This window comes from Nannospalax galili, unplaced genomic scaffold (assembly GCF_000622305.1).
Source record: "Nannospalax galili isolate Female #2095 unplaced genomic scaffold, S.galili_v1.0 scaffold259, whole genome shotgun sequence".
Classification (NCBI taxonomy): domain Eukaryota; kingdom Metazoa; phylum Chordata; class Mammalia; order Rodentia; family Spalacidae; genus Nannospalax; species Nannospalax galili.
The window spans coordinates 2,904,387-2,915,153 of NW_008344750.1; the positions used below are offsets into that span (position 1 = coordinate 2,904,387).

General features: G+C 40.6%; 1 protein-coding gene across 6 annotated transcripts in view; it reads right to left on the reverse strand.

Moving 5' to 3' along the window:
- Nf2 (neurofibromin 2) overlaps positions 1 to 10,767 on the reverse strand; it is a 113,666-nt gene that overhangs the window by 40,592 nt on the left and 62,307 nt on the right. The window lies entirely within an intron of this gene.

The following is a 10,767-nucleotide window of genomic DNA, read 5'->3' on the forward strand; positions in this document are numbered from 1 at the left end:
AGTAAAAGGTTAACTGATACAACAAAAGCTACAGAGCAAGTCACTAGTGGGGCTGGAAATGAGCCCTGTAATTTAATATATTCCCCTAGAGACAACGTTTATTCTCTGATTTAAAAAACAAACAAACAAAAAAAAACTTTCTTAGAAAACTTAAGTCTGGCCAGAGGATCATCCAAAAACAAAGAATAGAGATGGAATGGGGCTCAGTGGCAAAGCACTTGCCTAGTATAAGGTCCTGGGTTCAACCCGTAGCATCAGGTCTAAAAAGAGACTTGTGGACCAGGTGTGGTGGTATACAACATTAGTCCCAGCACTCAGGAGGCAGAGGCAGCTGTGAGTTTAAAACCAGTATGGTCTACATAGTAAGTTCCGGGCCAGTCAGTGCTACATGGTAAGACCCTGTCTCAAAAAGAAAAGCAAAGAAGTCTAATACAGGGGAGCTATCCAAGGACCAGCATTCAGCAGACCTTTGATCTCTACACTTTGGCCATTTGTGACCTTTTGTGTTCCTGGCCCTCTGCTGCATAAGAAAGCTTCATTAATGAGAACTGAGAGATTCATTAGTATCCTCTTCTTTATCCCTGTTCTGTTTCATGACCCTTAGGTGTAGAGGTTGCATTGTAAACGTGTCACTTAGGCCTAAGCAATTCATAGACAATGTCCATGTATGACCAGTATATTAAACTTCACCCTCCCAAGGCTCAGGGACCATCGTGGAAGAGGGGGGGGAAGATTGTATATGTACAACCATATGGAAACAGAGTCCTACAAGTGCCTGGAAACCTGCTCATATGGTTCTATGGCAATGGTGTCAGCATACACAAGTCCCATGCACTCTCAACAGACAAAAACCCAGCATAGAACTGGGAAAATGAACAGCAGACCCCAATCTTATCTGAAGAAATATTGGCAACTGATTGCTGCTAGGTGAAGAAGAGCTGATCTTCTTAAAACAAGGGACTCTAGATAGGCTGACTAGACCACAGTGGATGGACTTGCACTGGGGAATGTCTGGGGACAGTGACTTGACACAGTGGGCTATAACAGGGATGACAGAATATATGGACTCCAGTTGGGGGGGGCGCTATAGGAGGGTGCAAGTGCGGATGGGGGTATAAAGATGATTAAGATTGTTTTGTGTATGAAATACACAAAAATTCAATAGGAACAAATTTTTAAAAATATTTTATTATTTTTTATTTTATGTGTATGCATGTATTGCCTGCATGTAGGTAAGTGCACCCATGTCGTGCAATGCCCACGGAGGACAGAAGAACTGGAGCTATGGTCAGTTGTTAGCTGCCATGTGGGTGCTGGGATTCAAACACAGGTCTTCTGCAAGAACAACCTTTTTAAAAAAAGAAAAGAGGGGGCTGGAGAGATGGCTCAGCAGTGAAGAACACTGGTTGTTCTTGCAGAAGACCCGGATTTGAATCCCAGCACCCAAATGGCAGTTAACAACTGTTGGTAACCCAGTCCCAGGGGATCTAACAGCTTCTTTTGACCTCGGAGGGCAGTGCACGACACGGGTGCACTTACCTACATGCACATAAAATAAAAATAATAAAATTTAAATAATAAATTATTTTTACACATACACATAAAATAAAAATAATAAAATTTTAAAAAGGAGAAGGGGGGAGGGGGGAGAGACACCGAGTAGAATATAAAATCAAAGACTGTTTCTTATCAGTCAGCATTCTGTGGTATCTGTCTTTTACAGTTATTTGTTGGGGAGGGACGTGCCATAGCAAACGTGTGTGTGTGGAGAACAGAAAACAACTTTCAGGATCCTTCTATCATGTGGGTTCCAGGAATTGAACTCATTGGGCCTTTCAGGCTTGGCAGTAAGTGCTTTTATACCCACTAACCATCTTGTTCGAGCCATCCTGACCCAAAACAAGGCTTAGTTCTAGCCACCAATACTAGTAAAATGAAAGGTCAGGCACAAAGCTGCTGGTCTTATGTCTCACCAAATTGAATCAGGATGCTGCCTCTGCCTCCCAAGTGCTGGGACCCAAAGTGTGCATCACCATGCCCAGCAAACAAAGGGGTTTTATTTAGTCAAAAAGAAGAATAGGGGCTGGAGAGATGGCTCAGTGGTTAAGAACACTAACTGTTCTTGCAGAAGACCCGGGTTTGAATCCCAGCACCCACATGGCAGCTAACTGTCCGTAACTCCAGTTCCAGGGGATCCGACAGCCTCTTCTGTCTTCCGTGGGCACTGCACGACATGGGTGTACTTACCTACATGCAGGCAATACATGCATACACATAAAATAAAAATAATAAATAAAATATTTGCCAGGCGTGGTAGCACACGCCTTTAATTCCAGCACCTGGGAGGCAAAGGCAAGTGGATCTCTTGTGAGTTCAAGGCCAGCTTGGTCTACATAATGAGTTCCAGGACAGCTGGGGCTACAGGGAGACCCTGTCTCAAAAAGACCCAAAAAAAGAATAAAATTATGTTGTTTGCAGGAAAACGGACTGAACTACAGATCATGTTAAGCAAAATAAACTAGACTCAGAAAGAGAAACAACACCTTTTCTCTCATGAGAAATCTAGATTTAAACACACACATACATACTATATCTATACACACATGTAAATGTGTATGTATATATTATATATGACATGAAAGCAGAAAGGGTCTATTTGAGAAGAGGACAGGAACAAGTTGGGGTGGGATAAGACAAAAGAAGAAAATGAAGGGCAAATCTGTTCAAAGTACATGATATACATGTCTGAAATATCATATTGAACCCTATTATTTTGTTTTTGTTGTTGTTAACATGGGGGGAGTGTTGGTACACATATGCCACTGCACATGTATGAAGGTTAGAGGGCAACTTGTAGGAGTCAGTTTTCTCCTTCCACCACATGGGTCCTGGGAATTGAACCCAGGAGATCAGACTTCGTGGTAAGCACCTTTACCCACTGAGTCATCTTGCTAATAAAAAAACTAAAGGCACAACAACTTTAAATAATGTCTTATTTTTCATAACACCCTGACAGTAATATTCTTAAAAGTTTAATAATTCAGGGGCTGGAGAGATGGCTCAGTGTAAGAGAACTAGCTGCTCTTGCAGAGGACTCAGGGTTCGATTCCCAGCACCCACATGGCAGCTAACAACCATCCTAATTCCAGTTCTAGGGGATCTGACACCTTTTTCTGACCTCCGTGAACACTGCACAACATGGGTGCACTTACACACATCCAGGCAAAACACTCATACACATAAAATAAAAATAAATAAAATATAATAAATTTTTAAAAAATTTAATAATTAGATGACTTAGGAAATAAAAGCACTTGTTGCTCTTGTAGAAAACCTAAGGTCAATTCCTAACATCTACAAGGCAGCTCAAAACCATCTGTAACTCCAGTTCCAGGGAAGCTAACACCCTCTTCTGGCCTCTGCCAGCACCAGGCATGCATTTGGTACACATACATACAACATGTAAACAAAATACTCATAAATATATATATAATAAAAATAAATAATGCAAAAATTTCATTTCATGATTATCTTACAACAGAACTGCATTGAATTGTTTTTTGAGTGGTAAAGGAATTAATTTGTCAAATTTACAACACTTTCATATTTTCATTCATTCATTCATTCATTTATTTATTTATTATTTATATTTTGTCTTTTTGAGACAGGGTCTCCCTGTAGCCCCAGCTGTCCCGGAACTCATTATGTAGACCAGGATGGCCTCGAACTCACCAGGAGGCCTGCCTCTGCCTCCCAAGTGCTGGGATTAAAGGCCTGTGTCACCATGCCTGGCTCATTTATTTTTGACATGGAGTCTCATGAGGCTTAGGCTGGCTTTGAATGTCTGCTTCCCAAGTGCTAAGATTATAGGCCTGTGCTGCCATGCCCAGTTTAAAATTTTTTAAATATGCCATATTTTTTCTAAACATGTCTACAGATTTTTTTTTAATTGAAAAAATTTATAGTTGGGCGTGGTGGTGCATGCCTTTAATCCCAGCACTTGGGAGGCAGAGGCAGGCGGATCTCTGTGAGCTCAAGGCCAGCCTGGTCTACATAGTAAGTTCCAGGACAGCTGGGGCTACAGGGAGACCCTGTCTCAAAAAGACCAAAAAAAAAAAAAAAAATTATGAATGTTCTGCCTGTGTGTAGGTAAGTGCACCCATGTCATGCAATACCTGCAGAGGCCAGAAAAGGGTATCAGATTCCCTGTAGTTATAGATAGTTGCTACCTACTATGAAGGTGCTGAGAACCAAACCTGGGTCCTCTGGAAGAGTAATCAGTGCTCTTAACTGGGAGTTGAGGATGTGGTTCAGTGGTAGGGCACTTGCCTGGCATGCCCAAGACTCTTAGATCAATCTCTAATACTCAGGAAGAAATAAAACTAGAGGGAACCTGTTTCTCCTTACTTCTGGGAGGTCCGGAGATGAAGCTTTAACTGTATGAAGGTTTGCCAAGCATTCTGGAGGGAGAGCTGCAGAATCCAGGAAGGAGGACCTGAGGGCAGGCTGTTCAAGGTTCTGTTCCAGTTCTATCATTTAATAGCTGTGTGACTCGGAACTATCTCTGACCCATTCAACTAGGTATCAAAAGATCTCAAGCCTTTCCAAGCCTGTTTTGTCAAATGAGAGCACTGGCTTTGGAGGATATTGAAAAGGGGGTTCTAGAGTACTAGCTTGAAAGTTTAAACAAGTTACTCTTCTCTTAAACCTCGGTTTCCTCTCCTGTAAAGCATGGGGCAAAATGGTACCTGCTTCATGGAGAAGGGGAGAAAGCAAGGCAAGCATTTGGAGTGGTGCTGGCTCCTAGTCAAAGTCAGGGATGATCATTATATTGTCTTTTGCATTGAGGACCACATAGAATGTGAATGTGATGAAATCAAACTAAAGACCCCCCCAGGTCAAAGTGGATTCAAACCAAGTCCCCCAGACCAAAGAAGAATATTCTGGGAAGCTGTACAAGGAAGTAAGATGTAAAATCTAACTACTGAGAAAAAGCTGACCTTTTCATGCTCTGTGCACAAGCTGAAAATCACCCGAAACTTCCCCCTCCCACTGCTGCCGACCCCCTCCCACTGCTGCCGGTTTTGGTTTGTGGTTTTTGCCTTTAAAAGAAGCCTGTAAGCTGAGCTCTGGGCTGCTGCTCTCTCTCCGAGTGAGGCAGAAGCCCATCTGCGCAAACGATTAAAATCCTCTTGCTTGTTGCATCTCCTGGTTTTGGGACTGAGTCATTGGGGTGCGACCTTCCGTGGACGTTGGGTACCCCAGACCGGGGGCCCAACAAATGAAAGCCCTATAAGTTGCATTTGCAAACCTTTCAACAATGCCGACCAAAATTTAATGCAAAAGTAAGTAGATATGCAAAGTTAAAGTTGTAAATTAAGGTTTCAAAGGTTTACAAGATTAACAACCCCCATTATTGAATTATGCCAAGCTCCCTGCTACTCCACTGATCAAATATATTATTTGAGCAATGCACAGATGGCCAAGACTCTGCTGAAAAAACTTCTCCACTGAACTAACTCTACTCACATTAGAGTCACCTTGATGTGTCTGCTCTTAAATGTTTATTTAAAAAACAAAAGAATTTAAAAAACAATGCTGATGTTGTAGTGGTAGATATAAAAGAAAGTCATAGCACTCTATAGATGGAGATGACTATTCCTCATCTTTTTATGTAACAGAAGCATTCTGATAACATCAAGGTGAATTTACTGTGAAAGTAAGGATGCTGGGATTTCAATACTCTGCAGCTGTGTGGGTCTGTGCTTAATTTTATATTCATCACTTAGTATTCCTATTAAAGAGAAACCCCTAAATTACCTAAAATTTCAGAGTCTACACCCCACCCTTCATAAATCATTTGAATTTAAATTCAAGAAGGCAGAAGGCTGAGGGTTTAGCTTACTGGTATATCTTAGCAAGCAAAAAAGCCATAGGTTCAATCTTTAAAACTAAAACAAACAAAACAATTATCAATATCACTTTAAGGAAATGACAATTAAGATCAAATTCTTGGGATGGCAAGATGGCACAGTGAGTAAAGGTACTTGCTGCTAAGCCAGGCAACCTGAGTTAGATCCCTGGGATCTGCATGATGGAAGAAGAGAAGTGACTCTTGCAAGTTGTCCTCCGACCTCCACATGCATGTTATAGCAGTGATACATACATACACACAAAATAAAAATGTAGTTTGAAAAAATACAAAAAATACTAAATTCTTTCATGAGGTAAACAATCTTCTAAATTTGCCTTTAGCTGCCTTTGGGCTGGGGGTACTGCTCAGTGGTAGAGTGCCTACTTACCTGGGTTTAATCCCCGGTACTACAAAATTAAAAGCTCACAGGCCGGGCATGGTGGCACACACATTTAATCCCAGTACTTGGGAGGCAGAAGCGGGCAGGCAGGTCTTTGTGAATTTGAGGCCAGTCTACATAGTGAGTTCTGGGTCAGCTGGGGCTACAGGGAGACCGTCTCAAAAAGACCAAAAAAAAAAAAAAAAAAAAAAAAAAAACCAAACCAAACCAAACCAAAAAACCCACCTCAAAATTAAAAGCTTACTATTTAAACAAATTTTTCTTCATGGGTAGGAAGAATCTTCTATATTGCTCAGATTGGCCTCAAATTCCCAAGGAGCTGGGCCAAACTACCTGAAATTTCTAAAATAAGTTAAAAGGAATCTCTTTCTGAGTAGTAACAACTTCCTCTGTGTATATGCATGGAAAACTAGACCAAATGTTCTAAACAGGTTTTAATAAAACAAAGATTTTTTTAAAAGGTATCCATCTATCTATCTATAACATCCCTACCACACACAGTCACTAAATTCCAGATGGATCAAGGTTTTAAACCTATAAACAAAAATCCATAAAAATACCAGACAAGAGAGGATGTGTACAACAGTGTTTGGTCAAAGCATTCTAAAGTCTGATTGTAACAACAGACTAAAGGTGGCTAACATTAACATATTGAGCTCCTAGAAATTAGTCAGAAAAAGATAAGCAATATAGTAGAATGGGACAAGTAAATAAACAGCTGCTGTAGAGAAAGAAGAAATACAAATGGCCAGTTAATCCATGGAAGATGCTCAGCCCCATGACAAAGAAATGCAAATTTTAAAAACATCTATTTTTAGCCGGGCGTGGTGGTGCACACCTTTAATCCCAGCACTCGGAGGCAGAGGCAGGCAGATCTCTGAGTTCAAGGCCAGCCTGGTCTATATAGTGAGTTCCAGGACGGCTGGGGCTAGAGGAAGACCCTGTCCCAAAAAAAAAAAAAAAAAAAAAAAAAAATCTATTTTTTAAAAAATCAGGTTAGCAGAACTTTAAACACGATGATATTCATTGTTGGAAAGGACATGCAACAGCAGGTATTCTTACACACTGTGGTTGTAAGTTAAATCAGAACAACACTTCTGGAAGGCATTTATGTATTTGAATTTTTGAGAAAAAATTTACCTACATAAAATTTACTACTTTAAGCCAGCCATGATGGCACATGCCTTTAATCCCAGTACTTGGGAGGCAGAGGCAGGCAGACTCTGTGAGCTCAAGGCCAGCCTGGTCTCAATAGTGAGTTCTAGCTGGGGCTACAAGGAGACCGTCTCAAAAGAACCAAACCAAAACAAACAAAAAAACCCGACTTTAAATGTGCAATTCAGTGGTTTTTAATATTTCTAGGATGTTGAACAACTATCACCACCATCTAATTCCAAAATATTTTTTTCACCTTCCAAAGAAATTCCAGAGTCACCAGTAGTCACCCTTAATTTCACCTTTTTCTTGCCTCCTGGCAGTCACTAGATCTACTTTCTGTTTTTCTTTGGATTTGTCCACTGTGGACATTTCATATAAATGGAATCCCACAGCAAGTAGCCTTCTGTGTCAGGCTTCTTGCACTTGGCATTACTTAAATATTAAATGTCCTTCAACTTAGTTATATAATTTCTTTGTATCTGTCATACAGAAATACTATTTACATATGCTCTGAGAGGCCCATACAAGGGTGCATGGGCCTCACTGTATCTGTAGGAAAGAAAACAAGGCTCAGGCGAAATAGAGAGTTTGCCTAGCATAAACAAGGTCCTGGGTTCCATTCCCAGGACATACCAAACAAAAACAAAACAAAAAACCAAAAATTAAAATTTGTATGTTTTCTTTGGTGGAACACACCAAGTATGAGCCTGGGCTGCATAGCAAGACCCTGTCTCAATAAACAAAAGAAAAACAAACTTAAATATCCACCAATAAAGATTACTTAAATAATCCATGGTTCCTCCTGGCTATGAAATACTGCTCATCAGATAAAAGAACCAACTATGGCTGGAAAGATGGTTCAGCAGTTAAGAACATTGACCCCTCTTGCAGAGGACCTAGGTTCAATTCTCAGTATGCACATGATGGCTAACAACTGTCTGTAACTCCAGTTCCAGGGAAATTTGAGGCAGCTCTTCTGGCCTCCATTGCACAACATGGGTGCACTTACACTCATGCAGGCAATACACTCATATACATAAAATAAAATATTTTTAAAAAAGAATCAAGGGCTGGAGAGATGGCTCAGCGGTTAAGAGCACTGACTGCTCTTGCAGAAGACGTCGGTTCAATTCCCAGCACCCACATGGCGGCTACGAACGGTCCTTAACTCCAGTTCCAGGGGAATCCGATGCCCCCTTCTGACCTCCGTGGCATTGCACCACATGGGTGCACTCACATACATGCAGGCAATACATGCATACACATAAAATAAAAATAATAAATAAAATATTAAAAAAAAATCAAGTAGGCCTATTCAGATGGGAGCCACACAGTGTAGGGTTCCTTTTAAAAGGTGGCTGCCAGGGGACAGGGGAGGAGTAACTGCTAGTGCCATTTGTGATTTCCTTTGAAGGTGATGAAAATGTTGTACAAGTAGATGATGGCAAGGACTGATAACACTCTGAGTACACTACATACCTGGAGTAGCCACCTAGACATGGGATGCTGGGAAGACAGTTGGTGTCTCTCCTTACCAATACCAGCCCTCCACATCTGGTACTCTACAGAAGCTATGCCAATTCATATCCCTTCAGCAAAGGGGAAAAAAAAAAAAAGCAGCCCAACAATGTAGTCATTCAAATGATTAATTCCCACCAATCTTCTGGGTTTAAAATTTGATATTCGGCCAGTGAGATGCCTTAAAAGCACTTGCCTCTTAAGCCTAGCACCTGAGGTCAACCCAGAAACCATGTAAGGGTGGAGGAGAGAATCAACTCCACAACGTTGTCCTCTAGCCTCTACCCACAATAAATAAAATTTAAAAAATAAAATTCTATATTGCTTTTTCTTTTTCTTGAGTGACAGTGAAATCAAGTATCTTTTTGTACTTACAGGCCATTTTCATTTTCTATAAAATTCCTGCTCATATACTTTGTGTCTAATTGTCCATGTCTTCTTCCTTACAAACAAGAATATTTGCATTTAGGTGCATACCTCATTAGATCTTGTTAAAACTATGCAATATTACTTGCAGAAATCTACTTTAGGAGTAAAAACTTTTGTATATGAACACAAGGACCACATAAAAAGATTTTCAAGGTCTGGTGAGATAGCTCAGCACGTAAAGGCTGTTGCTGCCTAGCTTGATGACCTGAACCCACATGGTGGAACCCACATGGTGGAAGGAGAGAAGTAACGCCCACAAGTTATCCTCTGACCTCCACATGCACACAACAGCACATACCAACTCCCCACACAAATAAATGTAAAATAAAAATTTCAAAACGATTTTTTTAAAGCACTGTTTATCACAGAGAAAAAGGAGAAACAACTACCTCTCACCCAGAAGAACAGGTAAGGAAAGAAACCATGTTTATTTATGAATGGATAACAAACAGGTAGTAAAAATCAATGAGCTACATCTACATATATGACTGGATAGATCTTGAAAATCAATTTTGAATGGGGAGAAATATCAATTTATAGAAGAAGATGCAAAGTATGGCACCTTTTTTTTTTTTTTTAATCTCCTGAACATTTTTCTGTGTTTTGTTTTGTTTTCTGTTTTTGAGAGAGGGTCTCATATACCCAAGCTAGCCTCAAATTCAAACTCATTATACAGGTAAGGATGGATTTGAACTCCTGATGCTCCTGCCTCTACCTCCCCAAGTGCTGGGATTACAGACATATACCACCGCTCTGTTTATGTGGTGTTGGGGACAAACCCAGGGCTTTCACCACACTAGGCTCCCAGTCCTCTCCTGGACAAAAAGTCAGTCTCTTCCATGTCAGAAGAGGGCATTGGATCCTCTGGAAATGGAGTTACAGGTGGCTGTTAGCCACCATGTAGGTGCTAGGAACTGAACCCAGGTCCTCTGCAAGAGCATCCAGTGCTTTTAACTGCTGAGCCATGTCTCCAGCCCCTGTTCCTGATACTTTAAAGAAGACTACGAAACACTAAGCTTCCTCATGCAGTATTTGTTTTTAGGTTTATTTTTTTAAATATTTTATTTATTATTATTTTATGTGTATGAGTATATTGCTTGCATGTATGTGAGTGTACTCATGTTGTGCAATGCCACAGAGGTCAGAAGAGGGCTTCAGATTCCCCTGGAACTGGAGTTAAGGACAGTTTGTAGCTGCCATATGGGTGCTGGGAATCAAACCCGGGTCCTCTGCATTTCCCACTATTTTTTTCTTCCTTCTGAATGCTAGGCAGGCAGCACCAAAGATTCATGAATGATATACTAAATATACTATTCTCTCTCAGTCATTTTTATTAAGAATACATTTC